This window comes from Hyperolius riggenbachi, chromosome 7, assembly GCF_040937935.1.
Source record: "Hyperolius riggenbachi isolate aHypRig1 chromosome 7, aHypRig1.pri, whole genome shotgun sequence".
In the NCBI taxonomy this organism is placed as follows: Eukaryota; Metazoa; Chordata; class Amphibia; order Anura; family Hyperoliidae; genus Hyperolius; species Hyperolius riggenbachi.
The window spans coordinates 182,914,935-182,939,505 of NC_090652.1; the positions used below are offsets into that span (position 1 = coordinate 182,914,935).

The 24,571-nt window shown below is 44.0% G+C and overlaps 1 protein-coding gene across 4 annotated transcripts in view; it reads left to right on the forward strand.

Moving 5' to 3' along the window:
• Window positions 1–24,571, forward strand: part of HIBCH (3-hydroxyisobutyryl-CoA hydrolase) — a 1,291,623-nt gene that overhangs the window by 343,443 nt on the left and 923,609 nt on the right. The window lies entirely within an intron of this gene.

The window sequence follows — 24,571 nt, forward strand, 5'->3', positions numbered from 1 at the left end:
TTGCTTCATGACATGTGGATGCAGAAAGCTAACATTGTACTGGTCCAGGAGACGCACTTTAGAGGGGACGCCACCCCGCGGCTTACAAACAAGCATTACCAAGCAGTATATACTAGCAACTCCCCACTTTCTAAATCAAAGGGTGTAGCAATTATAATAGACAAACGTTTGCCAATTGCTAATGTTGAGATTCTGACAGATGACCAGGGTAGATACATAATGCTAAAAGGGATAATCAATGAACATAAACATACAATCTGTTTGGTTTATGCCCCCAACTTGGATCAAGTGCCCTTTCTATTAAAATTCCTAGAAACCCTTGACTCCTTCAGAGAGGGGAGTGTGGTCATAGGCGGTGACCTCAACATTGCACTAAACCCAAGCGTAGATCCTTCCCATGGGAAATCTTCCATCTCTTTCCATAAAATTAACAGACTCAGAAGGGCTCTACAGGATAGACAACTTGTAGACACGTGGAGAATGCTGAATCCCCAGTCAAGGGACTACACCTTTTATTCCGCATTACATACTACTTACACGAGAATTGATTATCTTTTAACCACCCTGGCGTTCTGATTAAATCGCCAGGGTGGCTGCGGGAGGGTTTTTTTAAATAAAAAAAAAAAAAATATTTCATGCAGCCAACTGAAAGTTGGCTGCATGAAAGCCCACTAGAGGGCGCTCCGGAGGCGTTCTTCCAATCGCCTCCGGCGCCCAGAATAAACAAGGAAGGCCGCAATGAGCGGCCTTCCTTGTTTTGCTTACATCGTCGCCATAGCGACGAGCGGAGTGACGTCATCGACGTCAGCCGACGTCCTGACGTCAGCCGCCTCCGATCCAGCCCTTAGCGCTGGCCGGAACTTTTTGTTCCGGCTACGCTGGGCTCAGGCGGCTGGGGGGACCCTCTTTCGCCGCTGCTCGCGGCGGATCGCCGCAGAGCGGCGGTGATCAGGCAGCACACGCGGCTGGCAAAGTGCCGGCTGCGTGTGCTGCTTTTTATTTGACGAAAATCGGCCCAGCAGGGCCTGAGCGGCAGCCTCTGGCGGTTTTGGACGAGCTGAGCTCGTCCAGACCGCTCAGCAGGTTAATATCTCACAATCTACTGTCTGACACATTAAAGACAGATATTGGTGTGATCTCATACTCTGACCACGCCCCAGTGTCCATTGAGCTATATAACAGTCCTAAGAGGGGGAGACCATTTGACTGGAGATTCAACACCTCTATGCTCTCAGATAGAGAAACGGCTGACTCAATTGAAAAAGAGCTGCAAACTTATTTTAGGCTCAATGCCACCGCTGAAGTACCTTGCTCAACGGTCTGGGAAGCACATAAGTGTGTTATAAGGGGGTTCTTGATCCAATTGGGCTCAAAGCTTAAAATACAACGTGAAAAAGAATTACTTGACCTGACCAATGTTATACAGACCCTTGAGCAAAGACACAAAAGATCTCTGAGGCCACAAGATCTGGTGCAACTAACAGATGCTAGAGAGGCAGTTAAAAGAATCATGAGCAAAAACACTGAGAGCTGCACATAGATGCCAGAATGCGTTTTATTTGAATGGAAATAAACCAGGGAAACTCCTTGCATGGGCGCTCAGAATACAGCAACAAAGGAATTATGTTCCACAGATCTTAGATGCCAAATCGAGAAAACACATTCGCAATGAGTCCATTGCACATGCCTTTAGAGAATTCTATTATAATCTTTATAACTTGTTGGGGGAGAGAGACATACTAGAAATATCTGGTAGAGAGAGACATACTAGAAATAGGATGAAACAATATCTTATAGAATCTAAGATGCCCTCACTGACACAAGAAATGGCAAAAATAATGGAGGAAGAAATTACTGAGGACGAAATAGCTCAAGTTATTTCCACTATCAAATCGGGAAAGGCACCAGGACTGGATGGTCTGCCGATAGAATATTACAAACACTTCCGATCTACTCTGCTCACACACATGTGCAAAGCTTTTAATACCATAGCGGACCCAGACAGTGCTGAAACGATCCCCCCCCACAAGATTTACAATCACATATATCAGTTATTCACAAGACAGGTAAGGACCCAACCGCGTGCCCTAGCTATAGACCTATCTCTTTATTGAACCTAGACTTAAAGATTTTTTCAAAAATACTGGCCAATAGACTTGCTGAACATATGGGATTACAATGGGATCAAGTGGGATTTATACCAGGAAGGGAGGGAAGAGACAATACGCTTAAAACACTAAATGTGTTACAGTCTGCCAGTTCGAGGGCAATTCCACTCATGTTACTTTCTACTGATGCAGAAAAGGCCTTCGACCGGGTAGACTGGATGTGGATGTCAGAGGTAATGAAACATATAGGACTGGGAGATAGAATGCTAAACTGCATAAATGCACTATATTCCAAACCATCTGCACACATTAAAGTTAATGGCACCTTATCAACATCTTTCCCAATCACAAATGGGACACGACAGGGGTGCCCGTTCTCCCCATTAATGTTTGCCCTTTCCTTAGAACCCCTCCTATGCCATATCAGGGATAACGTGGACATCCAGGGACTCTCGATGGGGGAGCGAGATATCAAGATAGCGGCCTACGCCGACGATTTATTATTTTATATTGCTAATCCAGTCATCTCTCTGCCCAACCTGATTTCTGAGTTCCACAAATTTGGCGAACTTTCCTTATATAAAGTCAACATGGACAAATGCGAGGCCCTCAATATTACACTTCCACCTGATTTGGAGAAATCCTTAAAGTTACATTTTCCATTTAGATGGGGCGATCGTTTCATCACATATCTGGGGGTTAAAATTACCCCAAATATTAAAGATATTTTTGCCACCAATTACCCTCAAATGTTAGATGCCCTATCCATCCTCAGACCTTAGAAAGTGGGATAAACCACAGTTTTCCTGGCTTGGACGCATATCAATTATAAAAATGAATGTCATGCTGCGACTCCTCTATCTATTCCAGACTCTCCCGATACAAATTTCAAACGCATTTCTGCAGAAAACTCAGATGGTGTTTAACCGCTACATCTGGAAAGGAAAACCACCTAGGATTAATCGTCAGATTTTATTTCGGTCTAAACAAGCAGGAGGATTGGCAGTCCCAGATGTGAGAAAATATTACTATGCTGCAGTCCTAACGAGACTTATAGACTGGCACAGACATGGAAATAGTAAGCAATGGGTAGGAATAGAGCAAATACTTACAAAATATCCGTTGACACATCTACCTTGGTCATCTGTACATAGTAATTGCGAATGGTCAGTTTCTGAACTTGTCCATAATACACTGAGGGTGATGGCTAAAATACGCCACATGCCTGACATGTCTCCATGGCCTACCCCTTTGACACCTCTATGGGACAACCCAGAATTTATCCCTGGATGCATAAGTGGCTACCTAAGTCATTGGAAGTTGAATGGCCCGAATACAACAAAAGATCTCTGTAATAACAGAGGGTGGTTGTCCCTGGAGGAGTTAAAACGCATTTATAATAATACTGGTCTGGATTGGTGGGGTCTGACCCAGATTAGACACTTCATACAATCTATAGGCATGCAGCCTTCCTTAGTCAGAGAAAGCACAGACTTTGAGAAACTATGTCAAACTGCTGAGCCTATACGTAAGACTCTCTATATAATTTATGCTTTGTTAATAGATCAGGATGTGGATGATATCTCATATATTAAAGCCTGGTAAAATGAATTGGGTGTTTCCTTCAGCAGAAAGCAAAAAAACATCCATGTGTATATACGCACATAAAACCTCTATAGCTTCCCGTATTCAAGAGATCAACTACAAAGTACTAACGAGATGGTACTATACGCGACTTAAGCTAGCAAAAATGTACCCAGATAGAAACCCGCATTGCTGGAGGTGTGAACAAAATCAAGGCTCCATGACACATATATTTTGGACATGCCCACTAATAACACCCTTCTGGCACAAAATTGAAACGCTTCTTAAAGAAATGACAAACAGAGAAACTCCTTTCTCACCCCAATTTTATCTACTGTATTGCTATGACTGGAGCATGAAGTCTTTCAAGGGCTCGGTAGTCAGACATATCTTAAACACTGCAAAGGTGATGCTGGTTAGGGCCTGGGGTACTAGGAAAATACCTACACTGGCAGAGGTAGCAAAAGAAATGGATCTCACTTATGACTTAGAGAGTACAGTTTTTGCTATGCAAGGTAGATTGGAAAAATTCTCAGATATATGGAGGATATGGTCAGTCTACAGATACTCAGATGAATTCAAACAAATACTCGAAAGTGAATAGGATACCGCTTGGCCCATTTGGCATGTGTCGACCAACAAATACGCCATCTTACTAATGTTGATATTGTAGTCTCTTGCAAACTCTGGGACCCATAGTTTGAAGTTGTATGATGTTACTTTTCATTGTTTTATAAAATTCGTTGACTCCCTTGATATGTGATAATTGAGGCAGGAACATGTCTTACTGTATACATTTATGTATAATTTGATGTAACAACTCTTATTTGATACATTGTTCATGTCTTTATATATTATATATTTGTCAACTACAATAAAGATTTTGAAAAAAAAAAGGATTTGGGATACTGTATTTTCCGCTGTATAAGACGCTCCGGAATATAAGACGCACCCAGGTTTAGAGGTCACAAACCAGGTAAAAAAAAAAAAAAAAAAAAAAGTAAAATATATATATATATATATATATATATATATATATATATATATATATATATATATATATATATATATATATATATATATATATATATATATATAACCTGGTGCGTCCATATTCCAGGAGTGTCTTATACATGTTCTCCCCCAAATGGCGTCCACCTGTGTCCCTTATGTGCCCTCCTATGTTCCTTATGTGCCCTCCTATGTCCCTTATGTGCCCTCCTATGTCCCTTATGTGCCCTCCTATGTCCCTTATGTGCCCTCTTGTGTCCATTATATGTTCTCCTGTGTCTCTTTATGTGCCCTCTTGTGTCCATGATGTTTTCACCTGTGTCTCTTTATGCGACCTCCTGTGTCCCATATGTGTGTACCTGTGTCCCTTTGTGTCCCATATGTGTGTACCTGTGTCCCTTTGTGTATCCCTTTGTGTCCTCCTGTGTCGCCATTCCCTGGTGCCAAGTGGGTGGTCGCTCTCTCCCCCGGGTCTCTAATGCCCCTGCACATGTGTATCAGTAGTGTTCAGGCAGCCCATATGTGTGTACATGTGTCCCTTTATGTATCCCTTTGTGTCCTCCTGTTTCGCCATTCCCTGGTGCCAAATGGGTGGTCGCTCTCTCCCCCGGGTCTCTAATGCCCCTGCACAAGTGTATCAGTAGTGTTCAGGCAGCCGGATCACATACCACATGGCCGCCGCTGGGAACTGCCTCCTGTGTAATGCTGCTGGTGGCTCTTGTCCCCGTGTGCCCGCTCGTTCTATTGCATCTCCGCTCCACCATTTGCCAATGTAAAATATCGGGCAGCTGCTTCCCTATTGCAGCCAGGATTGCAGACCTGTCTCCTGTGCACGGCTGGCTCTATTGAAAGGCTCGTTCTGATTGCGTCATCAGTACAAGCTTTTCAATAGGGCCAGCCGCGCACAGGAGACAGGTCTGTAATCCTCGCGGTGATAGGGAAGCAGCTGCCCGATATTTTACATTGACAAATGGTGGAGCGGAGATGCAATAGAACGAGCGGGCACACGGGGACAAGAGCCACCAGCAACATTACACAGGAGGCATTTCCTGGCGTCGGCCATGTGGTAGGTGAGCCGACTGTCTGAACACTACTGATACACTTGTGCAGGGGCATCAGAGACACGGGGAAGTGGGCACAGACAGGGAATCCCTGACATGGCGACAGTTCGTATCGGCGGGCGCTCGGAAGTAGGGGATTCCCTGCCTTTTCCGTATAAGACGAAGGGACTTTTTCTCCCCACTTTTGGGGGAGAAAAAGTGCGTCTTATACGGAAGAAAATACGGTAATTGTGTCCAGTTAAATGATTATGTTAGGGTTAGACACTTCTGAGGAAAAGGTTAAAGTTAGGTGCAAACATAAACAAGGCTAGGGAAGGTTAGAGCAAGGCACTTGGACAAGTAAAAAATTAGTAGAAAGCATCAGGTTAGGGTTACTATTTTGGAGATAAGGGTAGTTTAATTGTGAGCTCCTCTGAGGACAGTCACAGTGGCACAACTATAAAGTGTAGAGAAACCGAGAGCCCAATATAGTGTAGTACGTTAAAACATAAACTAAATAAGGCAAATCAGTGAGAAGAATATACTCACAAATGGGGGTTACCACACAGGCAACCACTGTATAATCGGGTGAGGAGATTAGACCTGTCCTCACTCAGGGCTAAGAAGTCGCTCTCTGTAGATGAAAAAAAGGGGGTAGATCGCCCCTACACCAGGGGTGGACACGATTTTGCAGTAGGAGAACAGAGGCGCCAGCAGAATAAAAGTGGATAAAACCTTTAAAACTTGCTTGGAGGAAGTGGTGGACTTACCTCCATAAAGCAGACATAAAAGACTGTCTGAAAAGTAGCAATCACATTTATTATATAGTTTATTATATAGTACCCCAAAAGTGCTACGCATTTCGCAGGCCGAGCCCGCTTCATCAGGCAATCAACGTGGGGACAAAACAGAATTTCGGCAATAGCAGGTGTAGCACCTCAGTGGCACAACTTTACACTCTGTAAAGCACTGCAGAAGTCAATGCTATAAATACATAATATGATAATATGGTAGGACATTAGACTATGACTATGGTAGGATTATATTATGAGCTCTGCTGAGGACCGTCAGTGACATGACTATGTACACTGTAAAGTGCTGCAGTAGATGTCAGAGTCCTATGAATAGAAATATGGTAGGCCATAAGACAATGACTATAGTAGGATCAGATTGTGAGCTCCTCTGAGAACAGTCAGTGACTCAGCTATGTACTCAGCAGAAGCTGCCAATGGTGTATAAATACATAATATGGCAAGGACGCCAGGCAACAGTCAATGACTATATTCGGGATTAGACTGTGAGGTACAGTAAGTAATATAATTGTGTACTCTGTAATATTTGCAGCAAGACATTGCTGTTTTTTTTTTTTTTTTTTTTTTTTTTAGGAAGGTATGGGGGAGATGGAACTAAAGGTGGTCACTAATGGTCCAATTTCTTGAACAATAGACTGGCTGAAAATTGTTCAGGGACACTTATGGAAAGTGAAAACTTCTCAGATCCATTGCGATAACTGGATTTTTACTGTTTTCCGATCATTCCCATAGTTTGCATTGGATCTGGCAAGTTTCACTTCCAAATACAATACAGACCAAAAGTTTGGACACACCTTCTCATTCAAAGAGTTTTCTTTATTTTCATGACTATAAGCATTGTAGATTCACACTGAAGGCATCCAAACTATGAATTGACACATGTGGACATATAGTACATAACCAAAAAGCGTGAAACAACTGAAAATATGTCACATTCTAGGTTCTTCAAAGTAGCCACCTTTTGCTTTGATTACGGATTTGCACACTCTTGGCATTCTCTTGATGAGCTTCAAGAGGCAGTCACCTGAAATGGTTTTCACTTCACAGGTGTGCCCTGTCAGGTTTAATAAGTGGGATTTCTTGCCTTATAAATGGTGTTGGGAACATCAGTTGCGTTGTGCAGAAGTCAGGTGGATACACTGATAGTCCTACTGAATAGACTGTTAGAATTTGTATTATGGCAAGAAAAAAAGCAGCCAAGTAAAGAAAAACGAGTGGCCATCATTACTTTAAGAAATGAAGGTCAGTCAGTCCAAAAAACTTTGAAAAAGTGTCCCCAAGTGCAGTCTCAAAAACCATCAAACGCTGCAAAGAAACTGGCTCACATGCAGACCGCCCCAGGAATGGAAGACCAAGAGTCACCTCTGCTGCGGAGGATAAGTTCATCCGAGTCAACAGCCTCAGAAATCGCAGGTTAACAGCAGCTCAGATTAGAGACCAGGTCAATGCCACACAGAGTTCTAGCAGCAGACACATTTCTAGAACAACTGTTAAGAGGAGACTGTGTGAATCAGGCCTTTATGGTAGAATATCTACTAGGAATCCACTGCTAAGGACAGGCAACAAGCAGAAGAGACTTGTTTGGGCTAAAGAACACAAGGAATGGACATTAGACCAGTGGAAATCTGTGCTTTGGTCTGATGAGTCCAAATTTGAGATCTTTGGTTCCAACCACCGTGTCTTTGTGCAACGCAGAAAAGGTGAACAGATGGACTCTACATGCCTGGTTCCCACCGTGAAGCATGGAGGAGGTGGTGTGATGGTGTGGGGGTGCTTTGCTGGTGACACGGTTGGGGATTTAATCAAAATTGAAGGCATACTGAACCAGCATGGCTACCACAGCATCTTGCAGCGGCATGCTATTCCATCCGGTTTGCGTTTAGTTGGACCATCATTGATTTTTTAACAGGACAATGACCCCAAACACACCTCCAGGCTGTGTAAGGGCTATTTGACCAGCAAGGAGAGTGATGGGGTGCTGCGCCAGATGACCTGGCCTTCACAGTCACCAGACCTGAACCCAATCGAGATGGTTTGGGGTGAACTGGACCGCAGAGTGAAGGCAAAAGGGCCTACAGGGTGCTAAGCATCTCTGGGAACTCCTTCAAGACTGTTGGAAGACCACTTCAGGTGACTACCTCTTGAAGCTCATCAAGAGAATGCCAAGAGTGTGCAAAGCAGTAATCAAAGCAAAAGGTGGCTACTTTGAAGAACCTAGAATATGACATTTTCAGTTGTTTCACACTTTTTGATTATGTACTATACTTCCACATGTGTTAATTCATAGTTTGGATGCCTTCAGTGTGAATCTACAATGTTCATAGTCATGAAAATAAAGAAAACTCTTTGAATGAGACGGTGTGTCCAAACTTTTGTTCTGTACTGTACGTATTCCCTCAAGGGACAGACCCCTAAAGCACTAAAATATAACTTTTATTAGTTCTAGATAAAATATAAAATATATCTGGGTAGCAATAACAAACAACTATAAACAAACAGACCGTGTTGGAGTTGAAATCATCAATACATTTGTGTCATGGTAAGGTATACTATTTGGGGAGACCAGACGGGACATATGTGTTCATATACATGCATATAGGTAGGGACCCAAGCAAGTCCAGAGGTCCACCTTTTGTATAGGTACAATTATGATGCATATAGGAACGGTCCCATAGAGTCTACCTCCCATGAACCTGACACAAATCAAAGCGGGCAGTGTTGGGGGTACAACGATACACCCTGTGCACTAACTAGACATACTCGACATGTTACAGCATTACGCCTTCATCAGGAGTGACTATAATATACAGTGCAGTGCATTAAACACATAGACATATAAACCCCCCACCCCACATGTTATCAGACTGTCGGCATATATAGCCCCTGTCAGAGCTCAATGCCACTCCCAGCAACCAGTCTTTTATACTGTGCAGCTCTCATCTGTAGAAGCGTACCACCCCCTTGGGTGTGGACCAACTGCCGCACCCATGCATATTGCAATCCATATTCCAAGGTCCCTTCATACTGTTTATGAGATCCATTTGGGTCCCCATACATCCTGCACACCTTATATTGGCATATGCAGTGTGTCTCTATGCATAGATCAGAGAAGAAATGCCTCTGTTCACTTCCGGGTGTCTGTCTTCAACTGGAAGTGCATCATTCCTTTGCTTCCCCTCATCTCCTAGCAACCAACCATATACAAGTCTGCATAGCAGTGCGTCCTACCACTCTCCTGGTTTCCATGGAGTTACACCCAGCAGGCAGTGGGGCCAGTCATCCCTTCTATTATGCCGCTATACAACCATTTCATACGCATAACTAGAAAGGTTTATGGGAATCCTAAAACACATGCCTCATTTACATAGGTCACTGTGCCCTTGTTAAAGAGACTCTGATGTCTCGTTTTTTAACTGCTTTTTTTCTTATAATCCTGTTGAGCATGATTGCCCCACTAGATTTGTCGCATCCCCGTGGCAGATGAATGATTTAAGCTGTGTAATAGACCAGCAAAGTTCTACGACTTTGCTGGTCGCAGATTGTGCTGCCCTGGAGCGGCAGAGCTTTGAGCTGTAGCTCTGCCTCTCCGCAATCAATCTCCGCGGATCTCCGCCTCCTCCCCGCCCCTCTCAGTGAAGAAAGACTAAGAGGGGCAGGGGAGAGGCGGCGATCAGCAGGGATTGACTGCGGAGGAGGCAGAGCTACAATTTAAAGCTCTGCCCCTCCGGGAAGAAAAGCCCGGGATGTTTGCAGGGCTGTTAGAAGGCAATAAATCATTCATCTGCCGTGGGGATGAGGCAAATCTAGTGGGGCATTCATGTAAAACAGGATTGTATGAAAAAAGCAGCTAAAAAACGACACTTCAGAGTCTCTAAGTCCACTTCATCCAGCACAGATATTTATGTACTGATTACATATAGAAGCAGAAAAAACGCAGTGATCCCGTAACTATTGATTGAGTTTAAAGGAGAACTCCACGGAGGGGGCAGTCTTGGAGGTTAATGATTGTATATAGGGGAAGGGGAACGTAATGAGAAGTACCCATAGTGATCAGATAGAAGTTATGCACAACGCCCACATATTCAGGGCATAATTTAATGGAGAGCACAATCCATATAGAAACAAAATACCTTTACAGCACCATACTTCATGTGGTACCAGACAGCCTACTATTTTAATCTAGAAATGGTGCAGAAGTTAATCCCTCATTAAGTCCAATCGGGGCCATGCAATTTAGGTGAAAAATCAATTTTGCTTCGATTTTGGCAAAGTGTTCTATCATGGTTTCTTCCCCTAGTGTTTCTCAGAACCTTCTGAATGCCAAAAAAGCCTATGTTAAAGGGGGGTCATCTGCATGGCATGACCTCATATGCCTGGATATCGCCATTTCCTTTTTATTTCTGATGTCCCCCACATGTTCAAGGACCCCGGGTCTTTAGGGCCATGCCTGTCTTCCACTACATACAATTTTCTGCAGGGGCACAGGGCTCCATATATCACACTTTGCCTCACAGTTTATAAATGTGAGTATTTTAAAAGTGCGTGTCGCTGGTATCCTTTATCTGTAGTATGTTCCTACAGGCCTTACATCTGCCACATCTGAACATACCCATTGGTTTCAAGGGTAACCAGGATTGTATTGGTGCTGGTTCCACCACATCTCTAGCTGAATTCACTGTGCACTCAATGGTCTCTCAAGTTCCCCGCTCTCCTGTATGTCACTCTGGGTCTTTTTCAGAGGTCCAACAGAAAAAATGTTCAGAGGGGACAATCAATCAAATGAAGAAAGGAAGGCCCTCAAATATCTAAAAGATGAGGTCAGTTGTAGTGAAACCTACAGATAAAGGGGAAACATAGTGGTGATGGATAAAAATGTATATAGAAATGTGTGTCACGCCTGGAAAATGAGGTACAATAGAAATGTCTGAGAAGGGATCCTACTGTGATGTTTCAGAAAGAAATGTTGAGAACGGTTTAGCATCGAGAGGTTTACATAAAGACGATTTTGCCCTCCTAAAAAAAACATGCTGAAACCCCCATAATGAAGTTTTTTACGATCTACCGAAAATTCATAAAAAGGAAAAATCCCCCACCCGGCAGACCTATTGTGTCGGGCAGGGGCAGTTTGACAGAAAAAAATATGTATACTGATGGGTTCCTTAGGCCATTTGTGGAGGCACTGCCATCTTACATATGGGATAGCAAGGATTTGTTGGGGTGTTTACAGGATATTTAGATTCCTGAGATAGAGATGGCTCGAACGGTTCGCCCGGGGGTAGTCCCCGCGGACATCAGCTGCCCGTGGCGGGAAGCGGACACATAGCGCGTTCGACTCGCCTCCTATACCTTGTCATTAGGCTAAACTTAAACCCCCTAAAAATGCTGCAGCATCGGCCATGTTCTCAGTCTGCTGATCTTGCTATAGTGAGAGCAGGGAGAGCTTGCTGGAGAGCTAGGGAAAGCATTAGTTAGGCTGTTGTTAGTTTGCTCCTCGCTCAATCTTGTTGCTGAAAGCACCCCACAAAAAGCTCTTTTGATCTGTTTTTTTCTTTTTTTTGTGTGTGTGACCACAGGCATAGATACAGCCCTGTCACAGCTGTGCCTTGTCGCTGACTGTGCCAGCCAGGCCCAGCACACTCTGTATTACCATTGCTAATATTTTCACTGCATTTGTGATTTAACTGACTAAAAAGCATAGCTGTCTTTGTGGGTGACACTGCATAGATAGAGCCCACAGACAGTTGCCAGGCCAGCTTGGATTTGTAGTCCCACACTGGCAGCACACTGTATTATTACCATACCATTGCATATCTTTTCACTGCATTTGTGATTTAACTTACTAAAGCATTGCTGTCTTTGTGGGTGACACTGCATACATAGAGCCCACAGACAGTTGCCAGCCAGGCCAGCTGCAATTTGTAGTCCCACACTGTATTACCATACCATTGCATATCTTTTCACTGTATTTGCCTTAATAAGTTAAATCACAAATACAGTGAAAATATATGCAATGGTATGGTAATACAGTGCGGAACTACAAATCCCAGCTGGCCTGGCTGGCAACTGTCTGTGGGCTCTATGTATGCAGTGTCACCCACAAAGACAGCTATGCTTTAGTAAGTTAAATCACATAGCTGTCTTTGTGGGTGACACTGCATACGTAGAGCCCACAGACAGTTGCCAGCCAGGCCAGCAGAGATTTGTAGTCCCACCACTTGCAGCACACTCAGTTCTACCAGTGCATACCTTTCCTATGTACCTGTGTGACAGCACACTCTATTATACCAGTGCATACCTTTCCTCTGTTCCTGTGTGACAGCATACTCTATTATACCAGTGCAAACCTTTCCACTGTATCTGTGATTGAAAGTACTATACCATAGCTCCCTTTGTGGGTGACACTGAGAGACAGGGACAGTTAGCTAGGCTTTTCTTTATTGCTGAAAGCACCCCAAAACAAAAGCCCTTTTGAGGGCTCATATTCTGTGTGTGTGTGTGTGTGTGTGTGTGTGTGTGTGTGTGTGTGTGTGTGTGTGTGTGTGTGTGTGTGTGTGTGTGTGTGTGTGTGTGTGTGTGTGTGTGTGTGTGTGTGTGTCAGACACTGCATACAGGGCAGGCCACAGTCATTGCTGGGCCTTGCAGTTCTACTATTGTCTTGTATCTATTACAAACCAGCACACTGTCTTTTTTTAACAAATCATTTTATTGAATTTTAATAACACAAAACAAGGCTGTAGGCCAACTTAAGTAAACATATAACACAAGGAATATGCAATTAGCTAGACGTCAGCTACAGACAGGGTGCGGCATAAACAATTCAGCAGTTGGGTTTACTAGGATGCATCATTGCGAAGGTATATAAGGTAATCAGAAGTTGAACATCCCAGCATCCACTCTTCAGGTAATATAGGTTAAGATATAGGTTGTTACTTCGTCTCAGAAGTCAGGTAACGGAGTTAAATTAGAATAGTGTGGAGAAAAGAAAGGAGAAAAAGATAAGAAGAAAAGAACCATTGGATCACCCCCCCACCCAGCACCCCCCCCCCCCTCCCATCAAGGATGGAGAAGGTTATTGTAATCTGTCAATACAAAGGAGCAATCTTAAGGGTAGGGGCTATAGGTCCTCATTAAAAGGGACTTTCAGAAGTGATGTCTGCATTATTGATCCAAGGTGACCAAATTTTGTCGAATTTGGACGGGCAGTTCCTATTCAGGTAGGTCATTTTATATAAGGTCAATACTTGATTAATAGATTTTTTAAGATAATTTATTCAGGGGCCTACATTTCCCTTCCAGACCCTGAGGATTTCTTTCCGAACATACAGGCTAACTATTTTAATTAAATACTGGGTGTGTTTATGAAGTGAGGTTTCCCCTAGGATGCCCAGTAAGGCTAATTTAGGTGTCAGTTCCAGTTGGGTAGATAGAATAGTGTTCAGTATCTGGAGAACATCAGCCCAAAATTGAGAAATAACCGGACATGACCAAAAAACATGTATAAACGTGCCATCCTCTTGATTACACTTAGAGCACGTGGCCGTATTAGCGGCAGAAATGTTATGCATACGTACAGGGGTTAGGTACGTCCTATGCAAGAATTTGGTTTGAACTAGTCTATCTCTGGAGCATATGGGTAATTTAATAAATTCCTCTAAAATGTCTTCCCAGTCTTGGTCATCAATGTCAGGGATATCAGCATTCCACTTAGCTTTACAGTTAGCCCATCCTTTCGTTTCAGTGTTCAGTAGTTCATAATATATTACTGATAAGGGTTTGTCGAGATATTTGCTCATCAGAGTAGTTTCCAGGTGACAGGACCCTAAATTGGGTATTTTGCCTCCCGGAAATTGAGAGCCAAAAGCGTGGCGAATTTGGAGGTATCGAAAAAACATATTGTTTTTAAGCGAATAACTTTGCTTCAGTTGGTTAAATGATAAAAGTTTCCCGTCTTCGGTTATGTGGTGGATTGCCTTAATACCATGTTGAGCCCACAGCAGTGGGTCAGGGATTTCCATAAAGTGGGGTAGATTGGGGTTGTCCCATAGGGGAGAATGCGGAGATTGTAGCTTGCCCCCACCTCTTAGAGCTATCATATCTCGCCAGACCCTTGCAGTTGTCGCCATTGGGATAGTAATTCTGTCGTCATTAGTTGTACCTCTAAAGACTAGCAGGGTCAGTCTCTCGTAGGAGCCTAATCTTGCTGCTTCAACTGTAACCGCTGGATTGTATGCGTCTTACGCGAACCACCACCAGACAGAGACCAACACCGCCGCACAGTAATAGAGATATAAGTTTGGGAGAGCTAGGCCACCATGATCTATTTGTAATTGAAGAGTGGATAGGGCTATCTTAGGAGGGTGATTGTGCCAGATAAATAAAGTTATGGAGGAATGTAGAATACGGAAAAATTTTGGGGGGATTATTGTGGGGGTTTGGCGAAAAATATATAGGAATTTAGGGAGGAAGATCATTTTGAAAATATTGATGCGTCCGATCAGTGAGAGGCGGAGGTTTTTCCAAATTATGATTTTCTGTTTAAAGTTGTGCAAGATAGGAAGTACATTTAATGTATAGAAATCCCGAGACCTGAACTGTAATTTTAACCCCTAAGTATTTAAACTCTTTGTCCCATTTGAGGGGAGAGTCAATCTCATTTGTTGGAAATTGATCTAACTGCATCATGACTGATTTGGCCTTGTTAATACGCAAGCCTGAGTATGTACCGAAGGTCTGTATTATCTCTAGAGCGATGGTTAAAGAGGAGTCAGGATCTCCAAGATATAGTAGGGTGTCGTCCGCATATAGCGAAATACGTTCTTCTATAGAGCCCACTTGTATACCTCGGATTCCTGCAGAAGATCGTATCTGGATGGCCATCGGTTCTATGGCTAGAGCGAATAAATAAGGTGACAAAGGGCAACCCTGTTGGGTACCTCTATGTAGTCTGAAGGGATTGGAGATCACGCCTCCTGTTTTTATGCGTGCTATAGGGGAACGATAGAGAGCTTTAATTAGTGATATAAACCGTGGTCCAAAGCCATATTGTTCCAATAAATGCCAGAGGTACGGCCATTCCATGGAGTCAAAGGCTTTTTCGGTGTCGAGAGAAGCCACGATCCTTTTACCAGAAACTGCGTCTGGGATGGAGATATTTGTAAAAAGGCGACGTATGTTAATATCCGTGCCCTTGTGGGGCATGAATCCCGATTGGTCGTAGTGAATCAAGGACGTAATAATTGGGTTCAATCTATCAGCCAAAATTTTTGCTAAAATTTTTGCGTCCACATTTAGAAGGGAGATTGGTCTATATGACACTCATAGGGGTCTTTTTGTGATTTTATAATAACAATTATTATAGCTTCAGAAAAAGAGCTGGGAAGGGTATCACCTTTAAGAGTATTATTGAATAGTTTACAAAGTTTAGGGGCCAGGGTTTCGTTGTACGCATGATAGAACTCCGAGGGTAGTCCATCTGGGCCTGGAGATTTATGCGGCTTAAGGCCAGATATTGCCATTTGGACTTCTTCGATGGTAATGTCTTTCTCTAGGTGTTGACTATCCTCTAGCGCTAAGGAAGGGGTGTCTACCATACCTAAGTATTCTAGTAATTCATATGTAGTGTAATACGCTTTTGAAGAGTACAGCTTCTGGTAGTATTTAACAAAGGTATTGTTAACTTCCTCGGGGTCAGTTAATAAAGTGTCGTGGTCTCCCATAATAGCTGGGACAGCCGAGCTACCATTTACTTCCCTGGCTAGCCATGCTAGTGTTTTACTGTTTTTTTCCCCCTGTTCGAAAATTCGTTGAGATTGGTGCAACAAAGAGCCCTTAGTCAGAGAGACCAATTCTATTCGCCATTGTCACATATACTGATACCAGATTTGCCAATCCTCTGCTGTAGATGTTCTAATGTATTGAGTCTCGGCTGTCATTTTTTGTTCCAGTAAACGGGTTTTTTCCCGTGTATGATCCTTGTACTGTTTAATGGTGGAGGTGTAGTGTCCCCGTGTGACTGCTTTTGCAGCGTCCCAGACCACCCCTTCGGGGGCAGTATTGGTGACCCAGTATTCAGCGATGTTGGTCTCTATCCGGGGTCGGATCTCAGGGTTATTGATAAAGAATCTAGACACTCGCCATAGTCGATCTTTAGGTTTAGGACTAGCAGCAAGTGATACTAATATGGGGGCATGGTCTGAGATACCGACTGGGAGGATTTTAATTTTTTGCACCTGTGTCAGCAGGGAATTTGAGCCAAAGGTCGTGTCAATCCTGGACATGGAGTTGTGGACTACCGAATAGCAAGTATATTTGATCTGAGTTGGATATTTCCACCTCCAGATATCCCAAAGTTGAAGCCCTTCTGCCCATATGCTAAGATCTTTCTCAGTGCGTCGGGAGGGTGCAGATCTGTCTAGCTGTGGGTTAAGAGTCATGTTGAAGTCTCCCATGATTAGTACCCTGTCGCAGTGCCACTTTGCTGCCCTTGTCATTATATCGTATAGGAGTTGTTTGTCAGGAGGAGGGGGTACATAAACAGCAATAAGCACATATTCTAAACCATAAAGCTGGAAATTAAGTAGGATAAACCTGCCTTTATCATCTACCCAGGAATTCAGAACTTGTAGAGGTAGGGATTTTTGTATCAACACTGAGACCCCTCTGGAGTATGTGGAATATACTGCGTGATAGTGATGACCAACCCATGGTCTTTTAAGGGCCTTAAGTTTGTCACCAACTAAATGGGTCTCTAATAATATACAAATTTGAGGGTCATATGTTTTAAGAAACTTGAAAACCAGTGATCTCTTAATCTTAGATCCTAGTCCTCGGACGTTCCATGATACACAATTAAGCGTTGCCATCATTAGTATTAATACATGCTTCACTTAGGTGTCTCGTTGATCTGGTATATAGAAGTCTTTGACACACTACGGGACCTAGCAACTGTCCCTGATGCAATAAACGGAGTGCGTCATAGCGTGTAGAGCGGGGGGGGGGGGGGGGGGGGCAGGGAAGGGGGCTATCCAACAGAGGAAGAAAGAGAAGAGAAGAAAAGGAGAAGAAAGACAGCAGCAGAAATGCATAACATAACAATAAATTATCCACATACCAACAGTCTCCCACCCTACATCCTGTTGAGGAACCATCCACAGGATGTCTATGACCCAACTAACTTAAGGTTAACTACTGATGAACAACCCCCGAAGGGGGAGAAGGGGAGAAGAACAAGAGGGCGGAAGTAGCATCAGAGCCGCTGCCCAGCATCGCCCAGCCTAGTGACTGGGGGAAATAAACTTAAACGGTATTAAAATAAGCTTCGGTTGTTTATCTTATTGGAGTCACATTCTCCCCTCCCCCCCCCACACTTCCACGGGTACATCTGACAATGTATGTGCCTCGAGGTGTAAGTAGGATAGGTGAAATAATTTTCCTTTTAATGGGGGGTATCCCTGTGCAATAATTGCATAAGTAGCGCATTTGAGCTGTCACTGGCACTGGTTCAATTAACGCCCCCTGCCTAATTAGGATCATAACAGTTCATTTAGCTATCAATAATTTATTTATCCGATTAGCTACTTGTATAGTCACCTGCATGCCCACAGTGTTTGACTCTCCCCACCTACACTGATCTCTCTGCACTTTGGATGTAACACACGTGTTGCTAGGTTATGTAGTCTCCCCGTGCCGCTACCAGACCGAGGAGCATTGCCAATAAACAAGTATACTTAGCATAAGGGCTATAAAGTTGAAATTATAGTAAATAATGTGGCCGGGGTAGCCATGTATTGCAATTCACTTTCGCATGTATCTCTCAGGACAATGTAAAAGTTTAAGAGTCTAGACAGGATTTTATTCCTGGTGCAACACCACCATCTAGTGGGGAAAGTGAGCATGTCAGATCTTGAAGGGTTATTTATGTGCGGAGTAACATACTCCCTATAGTGGCAATGTCCCCAAACTAGCAGCAACACAGGTTTTGGCCGCACTAGGCCGGTTCACAGTATTATGAACGTAATATTTTGCTGCATAGTCACACTCGAGGAGTAAGCAGGTCGTTTGTAAGGCTTTAAGGAAGGATACATAGAAGGGGGTTGACACTTACATGGGGGGCGCGAGGGGGGAGGGGGCTGGGGGGAAGTTTGTTATGAAATTGATTGCATGGACCTAAGTGAACTAGAGGTATTATCCTTTAAAGATAGATATGGAATGGGAGACCGCAGGTCGCCCTTAGTAGACATTACCTTTAGAGATTAGAAACTGGGATCCACCTAAATTGTCACGTCCCCTTCCCCCTCATAGAGGAGAAGCATACAATTCACATATACACAGTATACAAGCTCTGTCTTATGAACTCCTGTTTCCCGGCCCTTCCCTAGGTGAAAACAGTAATTAGTTGCTATCCGTATATACAGGATGACCTCAAATTATCTAGATCTAACCTTGGCAGTGTTTTTACTAACATTCAGCCAGCGTTACATATAATAACATAGGTGATTGAATATCACCACAGCAAAATGCAATTACAGAGCTAAGCGTCTCATTATAGCAGGTGCATTGGATTTCAGGAGATGGGATAAGTCAGTCCTCGTAGCAGGATTCCTCATATTACCATATTGCAGTACGAGCTAAAGCACCTGTTAAGTCCAAGGAAGCAGAGCATATGGTATGTCCACTGAAGTGATAGCTGGTATCAAAAGCCGTTAGCCACCTGGCAGTAAAGTTTAGTCAGCAAAGGCAGCAATGTTCTAGCAAGCTTAGATCAATGTTGGGAGTAAAGTCTGCAGGCAAGGTTCAGCATAACAGCGCCTAGCAGGCAGCAGAAAAGCGGCAGCTCACTTATGCAGTAGAGGGTTAAATAGTGGAAGACTCACCAGATTGTAGGTTAAGATGAAGTGTTTATTCTGTCGGTTTAGACTCAAGCCAGGTCCAGACCTCCTCCGGAGTTTCAAAAAACAGGATTTTTTCCCCCTCTTGAATCCGCAGTTTTGCCGGGAACAGCATAGCATAGGTGATGTGTTTTTCCCGCAATTTTTCTTTCACCTTTTGGAACGAACGCCGCTGCTTCTGTGTTTCTGCTGTATAGTCGGGGAAGATCATGAGACGGACATTTTGAAACATAAGATCCCCTACTTGTCGTGCAGCTGTTAAAATGGCATCTCTGTCTCTGTAATTGAGAAGCTTAAAAATAACTGATCTTGGTGGGGCTCCGGGTGGATTTTTCAGAGTGGCAACCCGATGGGCTCGCTCCACAACAAAAAAGGGCGAGAAGGTATCTGCTGGTAGGAGCTGCTTTAGGAGGGTTTCCACAAATTCCACTGTATTAGTGCCTTCTGCTCCCTCTGGCAGGCCCACGCAGCACACTGTCTATTATCATAAGCTGTGCTTAGCTTGCAACTGTATTTGTGATTGAAAGTACTATATAGGATATCTCTCTGTTAATAAAGTACACAGCCCAGTGATATACATACACACACACACACACACACACACACACACACACACACACACACACACACACACACACACACACACACAGCTGCTGTGTATTTGACATGGCTTGTGTGCCTCGTTGTGATTACACACACTGTGATTACTACTGCATACCCCCCACCAATATGGAAAAAAATAACTAGCAGGGGCAGGCCACCTGGCAAATCGAGGTCGTGCCAACATGATTTTGCGTGGCCCTCGACCAAAGTACAGTGTTCAGAAGGCATGGACCATCAACCCCCAAGATTGTCTGGACGTACTTAACTATTTAACACAGGACACCTCATCTTCCTCAGCTTCCGCATTGAACCGTAACATATCTTCCTCCTCCTGCTCTGATGCAGGGACACCAATTAAAACTCAGACGGCAGCCATCACCGCTACTACTAGCACCACAGCCGATCCATTTGAGAGTTTGCAGGAGTTATTTGGTGGGGAATTAACTGATTCACAGCCATTATTGTTACAAGATGAAGGTACAAAGGATGTTGCACCACCTAGTATGTCTGAGTAAGGCGTCGCTAGGGATGTAAGGTGTGAGGCTGATGATGAAGTACCTGTTGTTGGTGCAGTTTTGGAGGTGTCTGATACAAGTGAAGCTGTGGAGGAGCATGACGATGATGATCCTGCCATGGATCTCCCGTGGGTTCCCATTCCCAATAGACAAAATAACAGGGGGACAGTTCAGAGAGGATTAGGAGGAGACAAGTTGCTGTAAGAAGCAGGGGGAGCTCTTCGTCGGAAACAGCTCGTGGCAGTGTCCGGTGGTATGTATTGCCACCTAGGGACAGCCACCACCCAAATGCCATCTTCCCAGAGATCACCAGTATGGAAATGTTTTTGTGTCTCTGCCTCAGATTACAGCAATGACATCTGTACTCTCTGCAAACAACAATTGAGTTGTGGGAAAAGCAACACCCACCTAGGGACATCAGCCTTACGAAGGAGTTTGATAAACAAGCACAACACAAATGGGATGAGCACATAAAAAGCAGCACGCAAACACAAAGCCACCCTCCCGCCTCCTCTAAGTGCAGCATCTTCAGCCGCTGTAGCCTCTGCTGCCCTTGCACCTTCACAGCCACCCTCCTCCACTCCGCCTCTCATTTTGAGTGGTTCCTGCTCCTCTGCCCACAGCAGCCAGGTGTCCATAAAGGAAATATTTGAGCGGAAGAAACCAATGTCTGCCAGTCACCCCCTTGCTCGGTGTCTGACAGTTGGCTTGGGGAAACTGTTAGCTCGCCAGCTGTTACCATACAAGCTGGTGGACTCTGTGGCCTTCCGAAAATTTGTGGCGATTGGGACACTACAATGGAAGATACCAGGCCGCAATTATTTCTCAAAAAAGGTAATACCCAAACTGTACCGTGATGTTGAAAGGAAAATGGTGTCATCTCTTGCACAAAGTGTTGGGTCAAGGGTCCATCTGACCACGGATGCCTGGTCTGCAAAGTCAGGGCAGGTACATTACTTATACGGCACATTGTGTCAACCTGGTTACCGCTGGCAAGCATGGTGTACCTGGCTGTGCAGCAGACTTGTTGGTGACACCTCCATGGCTTGCAGGCAGGCCTGCTGCCACCTCCTCTCCTTCTCCTCCTGCTTCATCCTCTTCTCTGTCATCCTCCTCCTCCTCGGCTGAGAGCTACTCTACTGCTGCGTTCTCTCAAACTGCACACCCCCAGCTTCCCAGGGCCTATGCCGCATGCCAGGTACGATGGTGTCACACCATAGTTACATAGTTATTTGGGTTAAAAAAAGACATACGTCCATCGAGTTCAACCAGAGAACAAAGTACAACACCAGCCTGCTCCCTCACATATCCCTGTTGATCCAGAGGATGGCGAAAATCCCTTACAAGGCATGGTCCAATTAGCCCTAAAAGGGAAAAAAATGTCTTCCTGACTCCAGATGGCAATCAGATAAAATCCCTGGATTAACATCACTGGGCATTACCTAGTAATTGTAGCCATGGATGTCTTTCAACGCAAGGAAAGCATCTAAGCCCCTTTTAAATGCAGGTATAGAATTTGCCATAACAACTTCCTGTGGCAATGCATTCCACATCTTAATTACTCTTACTGTAAAGAACCCTTTCCTAAATAAATGGCTAAAACGTTTTTCCTCCATGTACTCTAGTCCTTTGAGAAGGCCTAGGGGCAAAAAGCTCATCCGCCAAGCTTTTATATTGCCCTCTGATGTATTTATACATGTTAATTAGATCCTCTCTAAGGCGTCTTTTCTCTAGACTAAATAAACCCAGTTTATCTAACCTTTCTTGGTGAGACTTTCCATCACACGTATCAATTTTGTTGCTGGTCTCTGCACCTGCTCTAAAGCTGCAATATCTTTCTTGTAATGTGGTGCCCTAAACTGAATTCCATATTCCAGATGTAGCCTTACTAGAGAGTTAAACAGGGGCAATATTATGCTAGCATCTTGAGTTTTTATTTCCCTTTTAATGCATCCCAAAATTTCATTAGCTTTAGCTGCAGCGGGTTGGCATTGAATATGATTATTTAACATGGTGTCGATGAGTACTCCTAAGTCCTTCTCCAAGTTTGATGTGCCAAACTGTATCCCATTTATTTTGTATGGTGCTAGACCATTGGTATGACCAAAATGCATAACTTTACATTTTTCAACATTGAATTTCATCTGCATTTGTGTGCCCATATAGCCATCCTATCCATATCCTGTTGCAATATGTCACCATCTTCCTGAGAGTTCATGATTCTGCACAATTTTGTATCATCTGCAAAAATAGCAACATTGCTTTCTACTGCATCAACTAGGTCATTAATAAATAAATTGAATTTCTTTGGCAAACATTTTGCTTTTACTACGCTTATAACAAGATTGTCATTAATAAAATTTGTTGGAATAATAAATAAATTGAAGAGCACTGGACCCAGTACAGACCCCTGTAGGACCCCACTGCTAATGGTCACCCATTTTGAGTATGATCCATTGAACACAACTCTTTGTTTTCTGTCCATTAGCCAGTTCCCTGTCCATGCACTCAGACTCTTTCCCAGTCCTTGCATCCTCAACTTTTGCACCAGACTTTTGAGGGGAACAGTGTCGAAGGTCTTTGCAAAGTCCAAGTATATCACATCTACAGATTTCCCAATATCCACATTTTGTTCACTATCTCATAAAAGCTGAGCATGTTAGTCAAACAGGACCTGTCTTTAGTAAACCCATGCTGATGCTAAGAAATGAGATTATTTTCTCATTTTGATTAACCCCTCATTTGAGTAACCCCTCAAATAGTTTGCATACAACTGATCATCTTGATCATATTAGACATGCCTTGCCTCAAATCTGAAAGTCACACCGGATCAGCACGCCTGGCCGCTCTGATCAAACAGGTGGATCAGTGGCTAACCCCGCACCAACTGGAGATGGGCAACATGGTGTGTGACGACCGCAATCTCATTTCGGCTTTGAATTTGGGCAAGTTGACACATGCCCTGCATGGCACATGTGCTGAATATTATAATCCAACGATTTGTGTGTAAATTATCAGGCTTACAGGAGGACCTGAGGCAGTCCAGGAAGGTGTGTGGGCTTTTCAGGCGTTCCTACACGGCCATGGCGCGCTTGTCTGATATCCAGCAGAGAAACAACTTTCCAGTGAGGCGCTTGATTTTTGATAGCCCGACTCGCTGGAATTCATTGCTCCTTGCGTTTGACTGCCTGCTACAACAGGAGAAAGCCATCAACGAGTAGCTGTACAACTACGGTGAAAGGTCAGGCTCCGGGGAGCTGGGGATTTTCTGGCCGAAGTACTGGACACTCATGCGTAATGCCTGCAGGCTCATGCGTCCGTTTGAGGAGGTGACAACCCTGGTGAGTAGCAGTGAAGGTGCCATCAGCGACCTGATCCCATACGCTTTCTTTCTTGAGCGTGCCATGCGTAGAGGGGTGGATCAAGCTGTAGAGGAGCGTGAACAGGAAGAGGAAGAAGTGTTGTTTGAAACATCACCAGAACCAGATGTTAAATCAATACCTGTGGCATCACAGAGGCGGGGGGAGGAGTCGTCTGGGGAATAGGAGTCAGAGGAGGAAGGTGGCTTTGAGGAGGAGGCACAATAACAACCGCAGCAAGCATCGCAGGGGGCTTGTGCTGCTCACCTTTCCCGTGGTATTGTTCGTGGCTGGGGGGAGGAGGAGAACTTGCCTGATATCACTGAGGAAGAGCAAGAGGTGATGACTAGTAGGTCGGCATCCAACTTTGTGTAGATGGGGACTTTCATGCTGTCCACACTGTTGAGGGACCCCTGTATAAAAAAACCTCAAGGTGCATGACCTGTACTGGGTGGCAACTCTACTAGACCCTCGGTATAAGCACAAAGTGGCAGAGATTTTACCACGCAAGGCTAAAAGGATGCAGCACTTGCAACACAATTTGGGAAGTATGCTTTACTTTGCTTTATTTTTCCCATTAGAATGCATAGAAAACAAAATCGTTCTTAGGAAAAAATACCGCCAAATGAAAGCCTGGTTTCTCATGACAAAA